At 40.5% G+C, this 20,738-nt stretch overlaps 1 pseudogene across 1 annotated transcript; it reads right to left on the reverse strand.

Annotated features, from left to right (window-relative positions):
• Window positions 1–14,929: 14,929 nt before the first annotated feature.
• On the reverse strand, window positions 14,930–16,244 carry LOC309842331 (large ribosomal subunit protein uL18 pseudogene; annotated as a pseudogene). Its single transcript has 2 exons — window positions 16,222–16,244; window positions 14,930–15,495 (listed from the first exon to the last, which is right to left on the reverse strand). The product of its transcript is annotated as a large ribosomal subunit protein uL18 pseudogene (transcript).
• Window positions 16,245–20,738: the final 4,494 nt, after the last annotated feature.

The raw sequence follows: 20,738 nt of genomic DNA on the forward strand, positions 1-20,738 counted from the left end.
TCATATGCATGGTTTATTTTCTCTACCAGAAGCCAGGAGTCCTGGCCAGGAAATAAAGTGAATGATCCAGAATTGGGGTTTTGACTTAGGAATTTGGTTCTGGAATGATGGGGCACAGTCTACACTGCATAGAAAGAAAAGTGATAAGATGAGGGGTAGATGGCAAATGAAAGGAGCAGAGGAGCCAGGAGTCTAGATATTTCTTTGAGATCCAAGAACACAGGGAGAGTGAGTAATTGACATGGATCTATGTGCCAAGAGGTTATGGTCAAAAGGGGGCATAATTGCATCTCAAACTTTAGAAGCTGAGCTATCGGGGGTGCCTGGTTGGCTCAGTGGGTTAAAGCCTCTGCCTTCAGCTCAGGTCATGATCTCGGGGTCCTGGGATCAAGCCCCGCATCGGTCTCTCTGCTTAGCAGGGAGCCTGCTTCTCTGCCTACTTGTGATCTGTCTGTCAAATGAATAAATAAAATCTTTAAAAAAAAAAAAAAGAAGAAGTTGAGCTATCTCAGGTGGTAATAAGATCAAAGATATGGCTCTGGGAGAGCTTGGCAGAAATGGAGTGGTGGTGAGGCCAGTGGGGATGAAGAGGTAGAGGAACTGAGGGCGCAGAGACAAAAGGGCTGTCCCCATGGTGGTTGAAGTCATCTAGGCTGACAGCAAGATGTAAGGTGGAGAAAAAGACGATAAGCTCAGTGTTAACATCTTCAAAGAATGAGGGGGAATTTCCAGGAAGATGGTCAAGGACAGCCTTGTGGGGAAAGAAGATGAGGGTTAGGAATCATGGACTTCAATATGGCAGTGGCTCTGAAGGGGGTTAGTGGGAAAAGACCAAACAGTCCAGGACCCTCTGAATGTGGGAAGAAGGGAATGACAGAATGAGAACCTTCTCTGAGAGGCTGTGGGGAAGCAGTTCCTAGGGACCAGGCAGTTTTGATGAAACATGAGGTGGAGGGTTGTTGATGGTGGAAGTCAATAATGTAAGGGAGGCTGTTCACCATGGAACTGGCATTCCAGTGAAAACTGATGGAGAGGGCAGGGCTGAGGAAGAAGGGAGCTGCTGGCGCCATTCCCTGTCATTACTTTCTCCCCATTCTGGTTGGCTGTCCTAAAGGTACAGCCCAGGGGCACCTGGGTGGCTCAGTGGGTTAAAGCCTCTGCCTTTGGCTCAGGTCATGATCCCAGGGTCCTGGGATCGAGCCCTGCATCAGGCTCTCTGCTCAGCAGGGAGCCTTCTTCCTCCCCTCTCTCTCTCTCTGCCTGCCTCTCTGCCTACTTGTGATCTCTGTCAAATAAATAAATAAAATCTTTGAAAAAAATTATTTAAAGGTACAGCCCAACTTTGGTGTCTGCCTTCTTCCTGTTCCTCCATGTCATGAGGGTTATTTGCTAAAAGCAAAACTAACCATCCCCAGTTGTTAAAAAGCAACTTCACCTAACAATGGGAGATTTAACAAAAAAGTGCCTATCACCATAGGAGTCCTTCATACCAGCACAACTCAAAGAGTGGTTTGTGGGCTGATGCCAGTCCATAAGAAAAGTAACAATGGAAATGGAGAATGAATGGTCAGATGCTTTGGAAGCAATTGACGTTGCCACATCATCTGATACCAAAAGGTGGACCAGTTCAGGTGTAGGAAGGACTGTCAGGTGGCACCAGCTGAAGACTAGTCTCATGCGTGGCACCACGTTACCACACATGATATTTTAAGGTTATTTTGTCAACCGTAAGCCAAAAATGTATAAAAATCTAATCAAATGTAAGCCTTCATTTACTTTTCTAACTTTTAAAATTTACCATCAAGTTTTATCAAGCTTTTAAACAATTTATAATTCTAGGGGCATCTGGGTGGTTCAGTTTGTTAGGCGACTGCCTTCAGCTCAGGTCATGATCCTGGAGTCCTGGGATTGAGTCCTGCATCAGGCTCCCTGCTTGGCAAGGAGTTTGCTTCTCCCTAGGACCCTCCCCCTTATCATGCTCTCTCTCTCTTTCTATCTCTCTCATTCTCTCTCTCAAATAAATAAAATCTTTTTAAAAATTTATAATTCTAGATGTTCATCAACAGGTGAATAGATAAAGAAGATATGGTCTATCTATGCAATGGAATATTTAGTAGCCATCCAAAAAATGAAATCTTGCCATTTGCAATAATGTAGATGGAACTATAGAGTATTATGCTAAGTGAACCAAGTCTGAGAAAGACAATTAGCATGGGATCTCACTGATACATGGAATTTGAGAAACAAGGCAGAGGATCATGTGGGAAGAGAGGGAAAAAAATGAAACAAGATGAAACCAAAGAGGGAGACAAACCATAAGAGACTCTTAATCTCAGGAAACAAACTGAGGGTTGCTGGAGAGGAGGGAAGGGATGGCTGAGGGTAGACACTGGGGAGGGTACGTGCTATGGTGAGACTGTGTAAGACTGATGAATCACATACCTTTGCCCCTGAAACAAATAATACATTATATGTTAATTTAAAAAAATCTTAAGTAAAAAAATTAAAAAAGTATAACTCAATATTATTCAAAGTATTATTATAAATTATTCAATATTAGAAAGTAAAATTTGTAGTGTTTAATTTTTAGCTAGAATTTACAGATTTTAAAATAAGCCCCACTAGAATTATTTGTCAAGAAGTTACTTGACAAATCTTGTCTTCCTTTCCTGTTGATATTCCTTCTCTGACATTAGTTTCTCTATGGTGGACGTTAGTCAAAGAAAACATGGAAGCACTGTAGATACACCTTATCCCCTGCAAGGAGCATGCTTGTCAGTCTGAACCAGCTGAGATAAAATAACAAAATCCAACTCCTTTACCACCTTAAAAACTTTGATGTACAGTGTTCATTCCAAGTGAGCTTATAAGGGTTTAATATGGAAAATCACTACTTATAACTGCTTAGTGATGACTGCAGAGTGACAAAGTTGAGTGCAATAATGGGTCCCTATACTAAATGTTCTATGTACTTTTCCAGTGAATAACATGTACTATTTTCATAACTCCTTCCCTGTGTTATATTTGCTCTTTTATAATGTATGTATATACTTACATACATATTTACTTATATATGTATATAATATACATACAAAAATTGTAGGTGACAGTCTCTCCTTAGAAATTTTGAGTCATTCTTTTCTAGTCAGTGTTGCTGTAGAGAAGTGAGGTGCTACAGTGATTTCCTTTTCTGTTTAATTTTAACTCCAATATAGTTAACATAGTGTTATATTAGTTCCAGCTTTACAATATAGAGATTTAACAATTCTGTACACTATTCAGTGTTCATCATGATAAATGTACTCCTAGTCCCCTTTACCTATTTCATCCATTCCTGAACCCATGTCCCCTCTGGTAACCATCGGTTTGTTCTTTATAGCAAAGACTCGTTTTTTGGTTTGTCTCTCTTTTTTTTTCTTTTTAAATTTATTTTGTTTCTTAAATTCCAAAGAAGTGAAATTATATAGTATTTGTCTTTCTCTGACTTAATTATTTCACTTAGCATTATATTCTCTAGCTCCATCCATTTCATTGCAAATGACAAGATTTCATTCTGCTAATGGCTGAATGATATTTCATTACATACACACACACTCTCTCTCTCTCTCTCTCATCTGTTGATGGACATTTGGGCTGCTTCCATAGTTTAGCTATTGTAAATAATGTTACAGTAAACATAAGGTGTATGCATCCTTTTGAATTAGTGTTTTTTTTTAATTTGGGGGTAAATACCCAGTAATGTAAGTACTAGATTATATGGTAGTTCTATTTTTAATAGAGGAATAGAGGAATTTAATAGAGGAAACTCCACACTGTTTTCCACAGTGGCTACACCAGTTTGCATTCTCGCCAACAGTGCACAAAGGTTCCTTTTCCCTCCACATCCTCAGCAACACTTTTCTTTGTTTCATTCTTTCATTTTCTGGTGTCAGGTGATTTCTCATTATAGTTTTGTTTTGCATTTCCCTGATGGTGAGTGGTGTTCAGCACCTTTTCATGTGTCTGTTGGTGATCTATATGACTTCTTTGGAGAAATGTTTATTAATGATTTCTCCCATTTTTTAATTGGATAATTTGGTTTTGGTGTATTGAGTTGTATGAGTTCTTTATATATTTTGGATACTAACACTTATCAGGTGTGTCATTTGCAAGTATCTTCTCCCATTAAGCAAGTTGTCTTTTACTTTTGCTGATGGTTTGTTACTGTGCAGAGTCTTTATTTTGATGTAGTCCCAATAGTTATTTTTGCTTTTCTTTCCCTTGCCTCAGGAGACATAGCTAGAAAAATGTTGCTATAGCCAACATCAGAGAGAAACTTTAAGGAGTTTTATGGTTTCAGGTCTCAGATTTAGGTCTTTAATCTATTTTGAGATTATTCTTTGTGTATGGTGAAAAGAAAGTGATCCAGTTTCATTCTTTTGCATGTGGCTGTCCAGTATTCCCAACACCATTTGTTGAAAAGAAGATGGTCTTTTCCCCCATTGTATATTCATGCCTCTTTTGTAAAAAATCAATTGACTATATAATTATGGGTTTATTTCTAGGCTTTCTATTCTATCCCATTGACCTATGTGTCTGTTTTTATGCCAGGAAACATACTGTTTTAATTACTACTGTTTTGTAATATGCCTTCAAAACTGGAATTGTGAGACCTCCAGTAGCTCAAGATTACTTGGGCTATCTGAGGTCTGCTGTGATTCCATACAAATTTTAGGGTTGTTCTAGTTCTGTGAAAAATGCTGTTGGTATTTTGATAGGGATTGCATTAAATGTGTAGATTGCTTTGGATAGTATAGATATTTCAACAATATTTGTTCATCCAATCCATGAGCATGGAATGTCTTTCCATTTCTTTGCATCATCTTGAATTTCTTTCATCAGTTGTTCTATAGTTTTCAGAATACAGATCTTTCACCTCTTTGGTTAGATTTATTCCTACATATTATTTTTGGTGCAATTGTAAATGAGATTGTTTTCTTAATTTTACTTTTTGATGCTTCATTACTAGTGTACAGGAATCCAACAGATTCCTGTACATTGATTTTTGTATCCTGTGACTTCACTGAATTCATTTATCAGTTCTAGGAGTTTTTTGGTGGAGTTGGTAGGGTTTTCTCTGTATAGCATCATGTCATCTGCAAATAGTGAGAGTTTTACTTCTTCCTTACCAATCTGGATGTCTTTTCTTTCTGTTGTCTAATTGCTGAGGCTTGTACTTCTGGTACTATGTTGAATAAAACTGGTGAGAGTGAACACCTTTGTGTTGTTCCTGACCTTAGGGGAAAAGCTCTCAGGTTTTTCCTATTCAGTATGATGTTAGCTGTGGGTTTTTTGTTTTTGGGTTTTGTTTTTGTTTTTGTTTTATAAGGCCTTTATTATTTATTATTATTATAAGGTGTGTTCCCTCTAACTCTATTTTGTTGAGGATTTTTTTTTTATCATGAAGAGATGGGTACTTTGTCAAATGCTTTTTCTGCGTCTATTGAAGTGATCATATGGTTCTTATTCTTTCTCTTATGAATGCAATGTATCATGTTGATTGTTTTGTTAATATTGAACAGCCCTTGCATCCCAGGAATAAATCTCACTGGTTGTGGTATATGATATTTTTTAATATATTGCTGAATTTAGTTTGCTAATATTTTGTTGATGATTTCTACATCTATGTACATCAGAGATATTGGCCTGTGTGTGTGTGTCTGGTATCTTGATCTAGTTTTGGTATCAGGTTGATACTGGCCTCATAGAATGAACTTGGAAACTTTCCTTCCTCTTGTATTTTTTGGAATAGTTCGAGAAGAAGAAGTATTAACTCTTCTTTTTTTTTTTTTTTTTTTTTTACAGTATTTAACATGTATTTGCTAAAATGAGTCCAGAAAAATATTTTATTTGTAACAGCATAACTTAGTCCTTTGCCACATAAATAATATTTTAGAGGACAATGACATTACATTAAGGCTCTTTTATTTTTTTTTTTTTTTTTTTACAATTTTAATTTATTTTTTATTTTCAGCATAACAGTATTCATTATTTTTCACCACACCCAGTGCTCCATGCAATTCGTGCCCTTTATAATACCCACCACCTAGTACCCCAAACTCCCACCCCCCACCCCTTCAAAATCCTCAGATTGTTTTTCAGAGTCCATAGTCTCTCATGGTTCACCTCCCCTTCCAATTTCCCCCAACTCCCTTCTCCTCTCTAACTCCCCATGTCCTCCATGCTATTTGTTATGCTCCACAAATAAGTGAAACCATATGCTTTGGTGAGTGCTGTGAAGTGTGTAAACCTGGTGATTCACAGACCTGTACCCCTGGGGATAAAAATATATGTTTATTATTAAAAAAAAAAAAAAAAAAAAAAAGAAAGGACAAATACCCAACTTTTGTAGCAGCATGGACAGGACTGGAAGAGATTATTATGCTGAGTGAAATAAGTCAAGCAGAGAGAGTCAATTAACTCTTCTTTAAATGTTCAATAGGTGGGGTGCCTGGGTGGCTCAGTGGGTTAAAACCTCTGCTTTCAGCTCAAGTCATGATCCCAGGGTCCTGGGACTGAGCCCACCATCGGGTTCTCTGCTCAGCAGGAAACCTGCTTCCCGCCCCCTCTCTCTGCCTGCCTCTCTGCCTGCCTCTCTGCCTACTTGGGATCTCTGTCTGTCAAATAAATAAATAAAATCTTTAAATGTGTGGTAGAATTTGCCTGTGAAGGCACCTGGTCCTGGACTTTTGTTTGTTAGGAATTTTTTAAATTAGTGATTCAATTGCTGGTAATTGATCTGTTCAAATTTTCTATTTCTTCCTGCATTCTATTTCTTCCTGTGTTTCTAGGAATTTAACCATCTCTTCTAAGCCATCCAATTTGTTGTCATATGGGTTTTCATAATATTCTGTTATAACTGTTTGTATTTCTGTGGTGTTGGTTCTTATTTCTCTTCTTTTGTTAGTGATTTTATTTATTTGGTTCTCTCTTTCTTCCTCTTACTCTTTTGTGAGTCTGGCTAGAGGTTTATCAATTTTGTTGATCTTTTCAAAGCACCAGCTCCTGGTTCCATTGATCTGCTCTATTGTTTCTTAGTTTCTGTATCATTTATTTCTGCTCTAATCTTTATTATCATTGTGTTCTGAGTATATGTTAGATCCACCTGGTCAAAACGTCATTCAAAGCCACTGTTTCCTTGTTGATTTTTCTGTTTGGATAATCTACCCATTAATGTAAGTGGGGTGCTGTAAAGTCCCCTGTATTACTATTGATTGCTTCCATTATGTTTGTTAATAGCTGCTTTATGTACATGGGTGCTCTTATGCTGGGGGTATAAATACTTACAATTGGCATGTCTTCTTATTGGATTGTTCCCTTTATCATTATACGGTGTCCTTCTTTGTTGTTACAGTCTTCGTTTTAAAGTCTATTTTGTCAGAAATATGTATATTACTACACTGGCTTTCTTTTCACTTCCATTTGCCTGATAAATGCTTTTTCCTCCCTTCACTTTGAATCTGCATGTATCTTTAGGTCTGTAATGAGTCCATTCTGTCACCCTATGTCTTTCAATTGGAGCACTTAGTCCATTTACATTCAAAGTAATTATTGATAGGTATGTACTTCTTGTCACTTTTTTGTTTTATGGTTGTTTTTATAGTTCTTCTCTGTTCCTTTTCTTCCTCCCTTCTCTCACGGTTTGTTGGCTTTCTTTAGTGAAATAAAATTGGGTTATAGGGCACCTGGGTGGCTCAGTTGGTTGAGCATCTGACTCTCAATCTCAGATATTGATCTCGGGGTCATGGGTTCATGCCCTGCATTGGGCCCTGCACTGAGTGTGGTGCCCACTTTAAAAAAAAAAAAAAAAAAGTTTACTTTTTCTTTATTTTTGTATATCTCTTCCTGGTTTTTGATTTGTGGTTATTTTCGGGTTTATATATAACATTTCATGCATATAGCAGTGTATATTAAGTTGATAGTTGCTTAAGATTGAACCCATTCTTTACTCCCCCCACCCCACATTTTGGGTATATGGTGTTAGACTTTACATCCTTTCATTTTGTGAATTGATTTTTATAATTATACTTAATTTTAATGCTTTTGTGCTTCCTACTTTTCTTACCCTTACCTATGATCTTTTCTTCCCACTCTAAAAGTTCCTTCTAACATTTCTTTTTTTTTTTTTAACTTTTTATTTTTTATAAACATATATTTTTATCCCCAGGGGTACATAAGTGACCCTTCTAACATTTCTTCTAGGACTGGTTCAGTGGTCATGAATTCCTTTAACTTTTGTCAGGGAAACTTTTTATCTCTTTTTCTATTCAGAATATAGCCTTACCATATAGAGTATTTGTGGTTGCAGGGTTTTTTCCTCTTAAATATATCTTTGAATTTATCTTGCCACTTTCTTCTAGCCTGCAAATTTTCTGCTGAAAAATCTGATAGCCTTAGGGGGTTTCCCTTGTGTACTACTATTTTCTTCCCTCTTGATGCTTTTAAAATTCTCTCTTTATCACTACTTCTTGCCATTTTAATTACTATATGTCTTGGTGTGGACCACCTTGGGTATTTATTGGGGGCTGTCTGTGCCGTCTTGAACTGGATTTCTCTTTCTTCCTTTCTTTCTTTCTTTCTTTCATGTTATGTTAGTCACCATACAGTATGTCATTAGTTTTGGATGTAGTGTTCCAAGATTCATTGTTAATGTATAACACCCATAGCTCCATGTAATACATGCCCTCTTTAATGTCCACCACCAGGCCAACTCATCTTTCCACCCCCCCTCCCCTCTAAAACCCTCAGTTTGTTTCTCAGAGTCTACAGTCTCTCATGGTTCATCTCCACCTCTGATTCCCCCCTTCATTTTTCCCTTCCTTCTCCTAATGTCCTCCATGCTATTCCTTATGTTCCACAAGTAAGTGAAACCGTATCATAATTGACTTTCTCTCCTTGACTTATTTCACTTGGCATAATCTCCTCCAATCCCATCCATTTTGATGCAAAAGTTGGGTATTATAATTTCTGAAGGCTGAGTAATATTCCATTGTATATTTGGACCACATCTTCTTTATCCATCCCTCTGTTGAAGGGCATCTCAGCTCTTTCCACAGTTTGGGCAATTGTGGATGTTGCTGCTATGAACATTGGGGTACATATGGCCCTTCTTTTCACTAGATCTGTATCTTGGGGTAAATACCCAATAGTGCAATTTCTGGGGCATAGGGTAGCTCTATTTTTAATTTTTTGAAGAACTTCCACACTGTTTTCCAAAGTGGCTGCACCAGCTTGCATTCCCACCAACAGTGTAAGAGGGTTCCTCTTTCTCCACAACTTCTCCAAACTTTGTTGTTTCTTGCCTTGTTAATTTTTGCCATTCTGACTGGTGTAAGGTGGTATCTCAATGTGGTTTTGATTTGAATTTCCCTGAGGGCTAATGATGATGAACCCTTTTTCATGTCTCTGCTAGCCATTTGTATGTCTTCTTTGGAGAAGTGTCTTCTCACATCTTCTGTCCATTTTTTGACTTGAATATTTGTTTTTTGGATGTTGAGTTTGAGAGGTTCTTTATAGATCTTGGATATCAGCCCTCTGTGTGTAGTGTCATTTGCAAATATCTTCTCCCATTCTGTGGGTTGCCTCTTAGTTCTGTTTACTGTTTCCTTTGCTGCGCAGAAGCTTTTGATTTTGAAGAAGCCCCAAAAGTTCATTTTCACTTTTGTTTCCTTTGCATTTGGAGATGTGATTTGAAAGAGTTGCTGTGGCTAACGTTGAAGAGGTTACTGCCTATGTTCTCCTCTAGGATTTTTATGGATTCCTGTCTCGCATTGAGGTCTTTCATCCGTTTTAAGTTTATCTTTGTGTATGATGTAAGAGAATGGTCAAATTTCATTCTTCTGTATATAGCAGTCCAATTTTCCCAGCACCATTTATTGAAGAGACATTTTTTCCCCCATTGGATATTTTTTTCCTGCTTTGTCAAAGATTATTTGACCGTAGAGTTGAGGGCCCATATCTGGGCTCTCTCCTCTGTTCCATTGGTCTGTGTGTCTGTCTTTGTGCCAGGACCATGCTGTCTTGGTGATCACAGCTTTGTAATGAAGCTTGAAGTCAGGCGGCACGATGCCTCCAGCTTTGTTTTTCTTTTTCAACATTTCCTTGGCAATTCAGTGTCTTTTCTGGCTCCATACAAATTTTAGGATTGTTTGTTCCAGCACTTTGAAAAATGCTGGTGATATTTTGATCAGGATGGCATTTAAAGTATAGATTGCTCTGGGCCACATAGACATTTTAACAATGTTTATTCTTCTGATCCATGAGCATAGAATGTTTTTTCCATCCTTTTGTATCTTCTTCAGTTTCTTTCCTGAGTGTTCTGTAATTCCTTGAGTATAGATCCTTTACCTCTTTGATCTTTTATTTCAAGGTATCTTATGGTTCTTGGTGCTATTGTAATGGAATTGATTCTTTGATTTCCCTTTCTACACTTCCATTGTTAGTATATAAGAAAGCAACTGATTTCTGTGCGTTGATTTTGTATCCTATCACATTACTGAATTGCTATATGACTTCTAGTAATTTGGGGGTGGAGTCTTCTGGGTTTTCCACATGAAGTATCATGTCATCTGCAAAGAGTGAGAGTTTGACTCCTTCTTTGCCAATTTGAATACCTTTTGTTTCTTTTTGTTGTCTGATTATTGTTGCTAGGACTTCTAGTACTATGTTGAACAATAGTGGCGAAAGTAGGCATCCTTGTTGTGTTCCTGATCTTTAAGAGAAAGGCTCTCTCAGCTTTCTCCCATTGAGAATGATATTCACTGTGGGTTTTCCACAGATGGATTTTATGAAGTTGAGGAATGTTCCCTCTATCCCTATAGATATATATCTGAAGAATTTTATACTCTGAAGAATTTTAATCAGGAAAGGATGCTGTATTTTGTCAAATGCTTTTTCTGTATCAATTGAGAGGACCATGTGGTTCTTCTCTCTTCTTTTATTAATTTGTTCTATCACATTGATTGATTTGTGAATGTTGTATCACCCTTGCATCCCAGGGTTAAATCCTACCTGGTAGTGGTGGATAATATTTTTTATATGCTGTTGGATCCTATTAGCTAGGATCTTGTGGAGAATCTTGACATCCATATTCATCAGGGATATTTGTCTGAAACTCTTTTTTCTGTTGGGGTCTTTGCCTGGTTTGGGGATCAAGATGATGCTGGCCTCATAGAAAGAGTCTGAAAGTTTTCCTTCTGTTTCTATTTTTTTGAAACAGCTTCAGGAGAATAGGTATTCTTTCTTCTTTGAATGTTTGGTAGAATTCCCCAGGGCATCTGTCAGGTGCTGGGCTCTTGTTTTTTCAAAGGTTTTTGATCACTGCTTCAATCTCATTACAGGTTATTTGTCTATTATCGGTAATTGTCAATTTCTTCCTGTTTCAGCCTTGGAAGTTTATAGGTTTCCAGGAATGCATCTATATCTTCTAGGTTGATTAACTCATTGGCATACAACTGTGGATAATAAGTTCTGATGATTGTTTCTATTTCCTTGGTGTTACTAGTGATCTCTCCCCTTTCATTTATAATTTTATTAATTTGGGTTATTTCTCTTTCTTTTGGATTAGTCTGGCCAATGGTTTATCAATCTATTAATTCTTTCAAAATACCAGCTTCTAGTTTCATTGTTGTATTCTACTGTATCTCTGGTTTCTAATCCATTGATCTCTGCTCTAATCTTAATTATTTCCCTTTCTGTGTGTGGGGTAGGCTTAATTTGTTGTTGATTCTCTGGTTCTTTAAGGTGTAAAGAGAGCTTGTGTATTCAGGATTTTTCACTTTTTTTGAGTGAGGCTTCTATGACTATGTATTTTTCCCTTAGGACTCCTTTGCTATATCCCATAGGTTTTGAGCCAATGTGTTTTGGTTCTCCTTGGTTTCCATGAATTGTTTAACTTATTCTTTGATTTCCTGGTTGACCCAAACATTCTTGAGCAGGATAGTCTTTAGCTTCCAAGTGTTTTAATTTCTTCCAAACTTTTTCTTATGGTTGAGCTCCAGTTTCAAAGCACTGTGGTCTGAGAATATGCAGGAAAAAATCTCAACCTTTTGGTATCAGTTGAGCCTGATTTGTGACCCAGTATGTGGTCTATTCTGGAGAAAGTTCCATGTGCACTCGAAAAGAATGACTATTCTGTTGTTTTAGGGTGGAATGTTCTATATATATATATCTCTGAGGTCCATCTGGGCCAATGTGTCATTCAAAGCTCTTGTTTCTTTATTGATTTTCTGCTTAGATGATCTGTCTGTTGCTGAGAGTGGCATGTTAAGATCCCCTACAGTTAACATATTCTTATCAATATGTATCTTTATTTTGATTAACAGTTGGCTTATGTAGTTGTCTGCTCCCATGTTGGAGGCATAAGTATTTACAATTGTTAGATCATCTTGTTGGATAGACCCTTTAAGAATGATGTAGTGTCCTTCTGTATTTCTGACTACAGTCTTTAGCTTAAAATCTAATTTGTTTGATATAAGAATTGCTACCTCAGCTTTCTTTTGAGGTCCTTTGGCATGAAAGATGGTTCTCCATCCCTTCACTTTCAGTCTGAATGTATCTTTAGGTTCAAAATTAGTTTCTTGTAGATAGCAAAGGAATGGGCCATCTTTTTATCCCATCTTCAACTCTGCCATATTATGGAAGCATTTATGTTGTTCACATTCAGAGTGATTATTGAAAGATATGTTTTTATTGTCATCATGTTGCCTGTGAGATCCTTGTTTCTATAGATTGTCTCTGGGAATTTCTGTTCTATATCACTCATGGGGCTTTTCTTTTATTGAACCCCCCTTAATATTTCTTGCAGGATCAGCTTGGTGGTTACATAATCTTTTAGACTTTGCTGGTCTTAGAAGCTCTTTATCTCTCCATTCATTCTAAATGGTAGCCTTGCCAGATAAACTATTCTTGGCTGCAATATTTAGTGCCCTGAATATGTCTTTCCAGGCCTTTCTGCCTTGCCAGGTTTCTGTGGGCAGATCTAACATTATTTTGATGTTCCTCCTTCTGTTTGTAAGGAATCTCTTTCCCCCCAGCTGCTCTTAAGGTATTTTCTCTGGATTTAAGATTCATGAGTTTCACTATTTCATGCTGGGGTGTCACTCTACCCTTGTTAATCTTGGGGGTATCCTCTCTGCCTCTAAGACATGAACACTTGTTTCATTCCCCAGGTCAGGGAAATTGTCAGCTAGAATTTGATTGATTATATCTTCTAGTCTTCTCTCTCTCCACCCGCTCAGGGATCCCAATAATTCTGACATTGGAACATTTCATGATGTCATTTATTTCTCTTATTCTGTTTTCATAGATTCTAAACTGTTTGTTCCTAGCCTCCTCCTTATCCTTTTTTTCTATCAGTTTGTCTTGTAGATCACTAATTTGATCTTCTGCCTCATTTGCCCTAGCTGTTAGAGTATCTAGATTAGATTGGATCTCATTGATAGCATTTTTAAGTTCTGCCAGATCAGCTCTGACTTCTGCCCTTAGAGAATCTATGTTGCCACTAATAGTTTTCTTCAACCTAGCTATTCTCTGCATAACTATTACCCTGAATTCTCTTCCCGACATCTTGCTTATGTCCATATCCATTAACTCAGTAGCAGAGGTCACAGTCTCTGAATTTTTCCTCTGTTGGGGGTTCCTCCTCCTAGTCATTCTGGCAAGAGGTGGTTGAGGGAATGTACAGAGTCCAAACTATTGACCACAATCCAAGCAAGATGCACCAGTTTTATAGGGACTTTAGGGTTCTTGGCCTCTTGTTCTTTCAGCCTGTCTTCTGGGGGGTGGGGCCTGCTGCACTGTTACTCAGACAACCCTGTTTGGACAGAGTTGCCCTGCCCCTGTGGTGGGAAATGGGCTCAGTGAAAACCAGTTTTGGGGGGCTTTTGTTCTCTGGCAGCTTTCCCTGGCAGGTTTCTGTGTCCCTTCCAAGAGTCAGAGCAGAAATGATTGTGTCCAAGCTTCTGTCTCAGAACAGAGAGATTGCAGACTGTTCTCCAAAAAGCCCTATAGGTCACACTGACTCTCTTTTTCTCTGCTGCTAAAAACCACAGCAACCTGGGTTGTGTACCCCACAGCAGCACTCCCAGCCCTAGTTTCCAGGTCCAGGCATTTCTCTGTCCTTTGTGCTTCTAAAAACTGCCAGCTCTCCCCAATTCACATGTGCACCCCTGCAGCTCCAGGTTTCAGCCTGGGGGGCTGCCCTAAAGTCCTTTTCCCATGGCTACCAGTCTTCGAGTCTGTGCCCAGGCCTCAGGCCTTAACACAGGAGGCTTTTGCACTCCTGTGTTATGTCACCTTCCCAAAGAGTAAGTGCTTGTAGCGGCTCCCTCCCCCTTAAGGTTATCTTCCAATATATGCCCACAGAATCCAGGCTCCTTGCTTCATACCTCAAAACCAGTTACTGGAGATACTATACTGGTATAGATACTGATATACCCTCTTACATATCAGGCTGATTTCATGGGTGTTCAGAGTGGTCTGGCAGATATCCAGCTCAATTCAGGGGACTGATTGAAATAGGGTCCCCTATACCAACATCTTGCCAGGGTCCCTCTGATCTGGATTTCTATTTTTTTCCCCCCAGATTTGGGAAATTTTCAGGTATCATTTCTTAAAATAATTTTTTCTGCCCACTTTTATCCTTCTGTGGGCTTTACAATGCAAATGTTATTATGCTTGGTGGTGTTGCTGAGTTCCCAAGTTCCTAGAGTCTATTTTCTTTTTCTTTTTTCTTTCTTTCTTTTTGGTCTCTTTCTCCATTTCAGCTTGATTGGTTTCCATTACTCTGTCCTCCTGGTCACTGATCCATTTTTCTGCTTCCTGTAGTCTGCTATTTATTCCACTTAGTGTGTGTGTGTGTGTGTGTGTGTGTGTATTTTTTTTTTTTTTTTTTTTGCTTGATGAATAAGTTTATTATTGTCTTTATCTGAAAAGTCTTCAAAGAAAATTGTGGTTTGGCTTATTAGCTCTCAGCAGCCCACTCCTGAGCTCAAAGGAAGCTTGCCTTTTCTGAGCTACCCAATCTTTCTTTTGGGCAAGACACATTTTGGGATGCTTCCACCTCTTCTTTTTAACTTCTTTCTTAGGCTTCTTCTTGTAGACTGGGTTCTCTCGTATAGCAGCATGAGCTTTCTTATACATCTCCTCCATCATGTCTGGAGTTACATTGTTCTTTATGTATCGAGAGAATTGTTTCTTATATGCATCTTTGTCTTCTTCCATTAGGTCACGCATATAATCTGCAACATTCTGACCCATGAAGTGGGTACTTCTTCATTGAATTCCTTGCTTTCTGAATCATAACCAGGGAATAGTTTGGTACTGTGAGGGATAGACAAGCCTCCATCCACTGCTCCCTTGAGGGCCCCCAAAACCTTATTTCCAGTAGTAGTTCTGGCAAGCCCTTCATCCAAATAGCAGGTGAAGGCACCAGGTTGACCATCATCTTGCTTATGTCTATATCCATTAACTCAGTAGCAGAGATCACAGTCTCTGAATTTTTCCTCTGTTGGGGGTTCCTCCTCCTAGTCATTCTGGCAAGAGGTGGTTGAGGGAATGTACAGAGTCCAAACTATTGACCACAATCCAAGCAAGATGCACCAGTTTTATAGGGACTTTAGGGTTCTTGGCCTCTTGTTCTTTCAGCCTGTTTTGGGGGTGTGGGTCAGTTCCATAGCTCCCGCAGAACTGGGGGCACCCTCTTGGAACAGCTGAGCATGCAGTACAATGACCCAAGACCAGTGAAGGTGACTGTTGGCAACCAGGAGAGTCAGGGGTCACATGGAGCCGTTGTTACACTGGGTCTTAGTGTCATAGGTGATGAGTAGAAGCCCTAGAAAGGACTAAGAGTTTATCTACTTGGGGGCTTAGGAGAACAAAATATCTATTTTTTCTCTTTTCTCTTTCTCTCTCTCTTTTTTTTAAGTAGGCTTCATGCCCTGTATGGACTCATGACCCTGACCTGAGATCAAGACCTGAGCTGATATCAAGAGTCTAACACTTAACCAACTGAGACACCCAGGTACTCCTGTTTTTTTCTCTTCTGTAAAGATGTCCCTAAACTTTGGCCTGGTGCTTGCGAGTCACCTCTCCAGGTGGTCCTTCAGTGGTGCGGCTGCCTGATTGCAGGAAACCCTGTTGCATTCTGCTCTACTCCTGATTGACACCAGGTTCCTGTCTTACTTCATTTCCCTGAGACTTTTCATGTCGACTCATGTGCACTGCTGAGCCTCCATGCTATGGGTCTAAGCTAAAGGGCCCACTTTCCCTCTCTGGTCCTAAGTTCTTTGGGACTTGAAATCAGAACCCAGGCTGCACCTTGGGTATTGGACATGATGAATGTCCAAGCACCAAGGAACAGCCACTTCCTCCAACCCTGGGTTCAGTCAGTGCGCTGTGGCTCTGTCACGCTCAGTAGACTTGGGCTAATGTATTAAAGAGTAAAGAGGCAGGATATCTACAGCCCACTCTCAAATGTCTTTGGAAAAAGCAAGGGAAAAATTGTTTAAAAGGGATGTGCATTAAAAGGGAGTGGATTAGGGGCGCCTGGGTGGCTCAGTGGGTTAAGCCGCTGCCTTCGGCTCAGGTCATGATCTCGGGGTCCCGGGATCGAGTCCCACATCGGGCTCTCTGCTCAGCAGGGAGCCTGCTTCCTCCTCTCTCTCTCTCTCTCTGCCTGCCTCTCGGCCTACTTCTGATCTCTGTCTGTCAAATAAATGAATAAAAAATCTTTAAAAAAAAAAAAAAAGTCCCCAAAGAAGCTATTGTGATAGGTCCACGGTTTCCTGGGGTTCTTTAAAAAAAAAAAAAAAAAAAAAAAAAAGGGAGTGGATTAATTTCCAGGGGTAGAAACACCCTTCTAGTACAGAATGGTTTGTAAACTATATTTTGCTTTCTTTTGTCTCCTGAGTGTGGCAGGACAGGAAGTGGTTTCCTCCCCATTTTATGCTAAATTTCTTTAGTGATAGTCCAAGACTGTGCATAAACCGATCCCTTGGCCTGGAATGCCTCCTTCCAGTTCACTTGGTCAACTGAGATTACCTTCCTTCAATGTCTCTGTTCATCCCAGTTGCCATCCCTGAATTGCTTTCCAGGCAAAAGCAAACCCACATGAATTCAGGATTGGATCATCCCAGTAAGTTCTTTCAGGTCTTCTGCTATCTTAAAGTGCCCTCTACTGGATGCAGAAAATAAATCCTTCCAGGATAGTTCTCCCACCAGGAGCCCACATGAGCAAAAAATTAATTTTTAAAATTTCTAATCCGGGGTCCCTGGGTGGCTTAGTGGATTAAAGCCTCTGCCTTCAGCTCAAGTCATGATACAGGGTCCTGGGATCGAGCCCCACATCAGGCTATCTGCTCAGCAAGGAGCCTGCTTCTTCCTCTCTCTGCCTGCTTCTCTGCTTACTTGTGATCTTTGTCTATGAAGTAAATAAATAAATAAAATCTTTAAATTTCCAATCCATTTAAGTCATCAGAATAAATTTCCACCTCCCCAGATGCATCTAAGTTCTGGGTGACAGCACTTCTATGAGCTTGGAGGGAGGCACGTGTCTACTTTGTTCCCTGTGTTGGAAAGGGCCCCTTGGGCATACCTGCCTCTCTGCTCCCAGGCCATGTTTAGAAGTGAGTCCTACATCTGTCTGGTACCAGATACTTGGTGATCCCCTGGGGATCTCTCTGTGGAGACCCACTGGCCACTTCTATTTTTGTGTGGTCATTGCCTGAATGAGGCAGAGTGGTATTCTAGAATATCTTCCTTTTCTTGGTCCCCACTATGAAACTAGCTCATCTGTACTTGGATCTTCAGACTCCTCTGGGGCTTCTCCCAAGACCCTTGAGTTGGCCCAGGGTCAGGGAAGGTGAAGGGCCCCCTGTCAGCTGTGGATCAGAGCCCCATCTAACGTTCTCCTTCATGTACCAGCTTGGAGAATCTGCTGGGCCATTGCAGTAGCAGTAGTAGTAAAAAGAGTAAAAAGAGAAATTGGCTTAGTGGGTTTCATCTCAAATCTTTCATCTTTTTTTTAAAAAGATGTTTGTTTATTTATTTGAGAGAGAGAGAGCACAAACGGTGGGGAAAGGTAGAGTGCGAGAGAGAAGCAGACTCTCTGCTAAGCAGTGAGCCCAACACAAGGCTTGATCCCAGGACCCCGAGATCATGACCTGAGGCTAAGGCGGATACTTAACCAACTAAGTCACCCAGGTGCTCCTTGAATCTTTTGACCTTAATCAAAACATTTACTCAGCTTTTCCTGTATTCATAATTAAAAATACCAAGAATTAGACATCTTTGTTTTCTGGGCCCATTCAACTGCCTCTTTGAGAACTTCCCCTTGGGCCCTGGTGCCTTCTGGTTGAGTCTCCTGGGCTGGGGGTAGGATTCAGGATGTATGTGAAGAAATTAAACACAGAACAGGGAGGAAAAAACAAGTCATCCCAAGCATCTTCCTGCCACATGCCACAGCCACAAGGCAGAAGAATACATTTATTCTTATAGTTTATAAGACCTATGGTATTAGGGTGCCTTCCAACTTTCAGGGGTTCTTTTTCTTTTAAAAAAAAAAAGATGTTTATTTTGAGAGAGAGAGTAAGCAGGGAGAAGAAGGGAAGGAGATGGAGAGAGAATCTGAAGGCCTGATGCGGGGCTTGATCTCACAATCAGGAGATCATGACCTGAGCTAAAACCAAGAGTCAGACATTTAACTAACTGAGCCAACCAGTCGCCCCAAATGCTTTTTTTAAGTTAATCTCTACACCCAACCTGGGGCTCAAACACACAACCCTGAGATCAAGAGTTGCATGTTCTACCAACTGAGCCAGCCGAAAACCTCCAAAAATGACTTGCAGACTTCAAGCCCCTCTATCTTAATTCTTTAGTTAGTATCTCCTTTAAGAAATAGGACAAGGTTTTACACAGTGACTGTACAACTGAATTCGATGAAATTTAACATGGATACAGCATTTTTAAATGTGTTCAATATTCATATTTCTCTGATCATCCCAGCTTCTTTTAAAACATGTTTTTTATTTCAGAACCATGAATTCCCTTAGTTGTCTCTTTCTTCTCCTTCATTTGGCTGTAGGTCCTGGATCTTTCTTTCATGACAGTGACATTTTTCAAGGGAACAGGTACCTTGTTTTATAGAATGTCCTCCATTGGGGCTAGTCAGTTTCTCAGCCTCATGACTCCGGTTTCACAATTTTGGCAGAGTAGCACAGAAGGGATGTGTCCTTCCCAGTACATCACATCAGGAGGCACTGAGGCCAGTTTGTCTCATTTGGGTCATGTTAAGTTTAATGGCTTGCTAGAAGTGGTGCATGACCAAGACTGGTTTCTCCACTGCAAAGGTATTTACACCCTCTACAAAATAGTAAACATTCTATCGGAGGAAATGTGTGTAACTAGCATGCTACCTAACACACTCAGTGGTTCTGGCATCCATTGCTGTCAAGATGAGTTAGCCTTATGGTTGCAAAATGGTGGTTTTCCTAACCCTATTGCCCCTTTTCTATCAGTTACCATGCTACTGTAAGAAGGGCCTAGAAGAAGGCATTATGCTTGGATCCTTTTCCCATTCCTCCTCTACATCTTTACTCTCTGCTTGAAATGCCATCCTTCCCTCCCCACCCCTGCACCTGGCATATCCTGCCCATCTTTGAAGCTCAGATCCAGAGTCACCTTGTCTTAAAGCCTTCCCTGCCTGAGTTGGGCAGATAAACCCCTCACTCTGCCTTTCCCTGCAAGATGGGCCACAGGTGTATGGCCTTCTCAAGCCCCCCACCCCCACCCTAGGGCCGGGAGAGACTGTGGAAGGAAAACCCTCCCTTACATAGCAAGAATCGCACCCCCAGCACTGCCTGACCCAGCACAGTGGTTCTCAAACTTTAGCCCCAGAGTCCCCAGGAGGTCCAGGGAAAATGCAGAAGATGCGTGGGCCCTACACTGGATTCTGATGCACGGCCCAAGCATCTCACTGGCCTAACAAGTTTGTTTCTCCTTCAGATCACGTGCAACGTGCAGGTTGGCAGAGTCTGGCCCATGTGGTCCTGGGCAACTCAGGGTGAAGGAGGCCACACCTTCCTTCACCCTGTCCCCTCCCTTTCCACTGTCCTTCAGGGGAAGGGAGGGGCGTGAGGAGACGGGCACGGATCTCTCTCTGCTCATAGCCTCCAGGCCAGAACTAATCATGTGCCTTGTTCCCTGAAGTGTGGCTGGGAAGCATGGGGATCAGAGGGACCCCTCAGTGAGCATCCTGGCTTCCTGGTCACCACCACGTTCCCCTTCTCTGCCAGCAGGTGGGTCTTCTTTCTGCTCCTCAAACATACCAAATGCATTTCCGGCCTTTGTGCCTTTGCACTGGCTGCTCTCTGCCCGTGTGGTCTTGTGCCAGATCTCACATGGTTGACTCAAGTGCCACCCCCCCGGAAAGGCCTTCCCTGACTGCCACCCACTCCCTCACAACACCCCACTAGAATTCTCTGCACAGCCCTCCTTAAGCCATGTTCGGTACCATCTTTCTCCCACTAACAGACTGTACACTCCATAAGAGTAGAAGTGACTCCGATCCCCACAACCTAGAACAGTGCCCGGCACACAGTAGAAGAGTCAAGGCAAGCTGACTCAACGATTAACCCCTAAGTATTTTACTGTTCAAATCTTGCAGGTTAAGAAAAGAGGCCCCAAAGACAATATGTGGCTCC

The sequence above is a fragment of the Mustela nivalis genome (assembly GCF_964662115.1).
Source record: "Mustela nivalis genome assembly, chromosome: 1".
Taxonomy (NCBI): Eukaryota; Metazoa; Chordata; class Mammalia; order Carnivora; family Mustelidae; genus Mustela; species Mustela nivalis.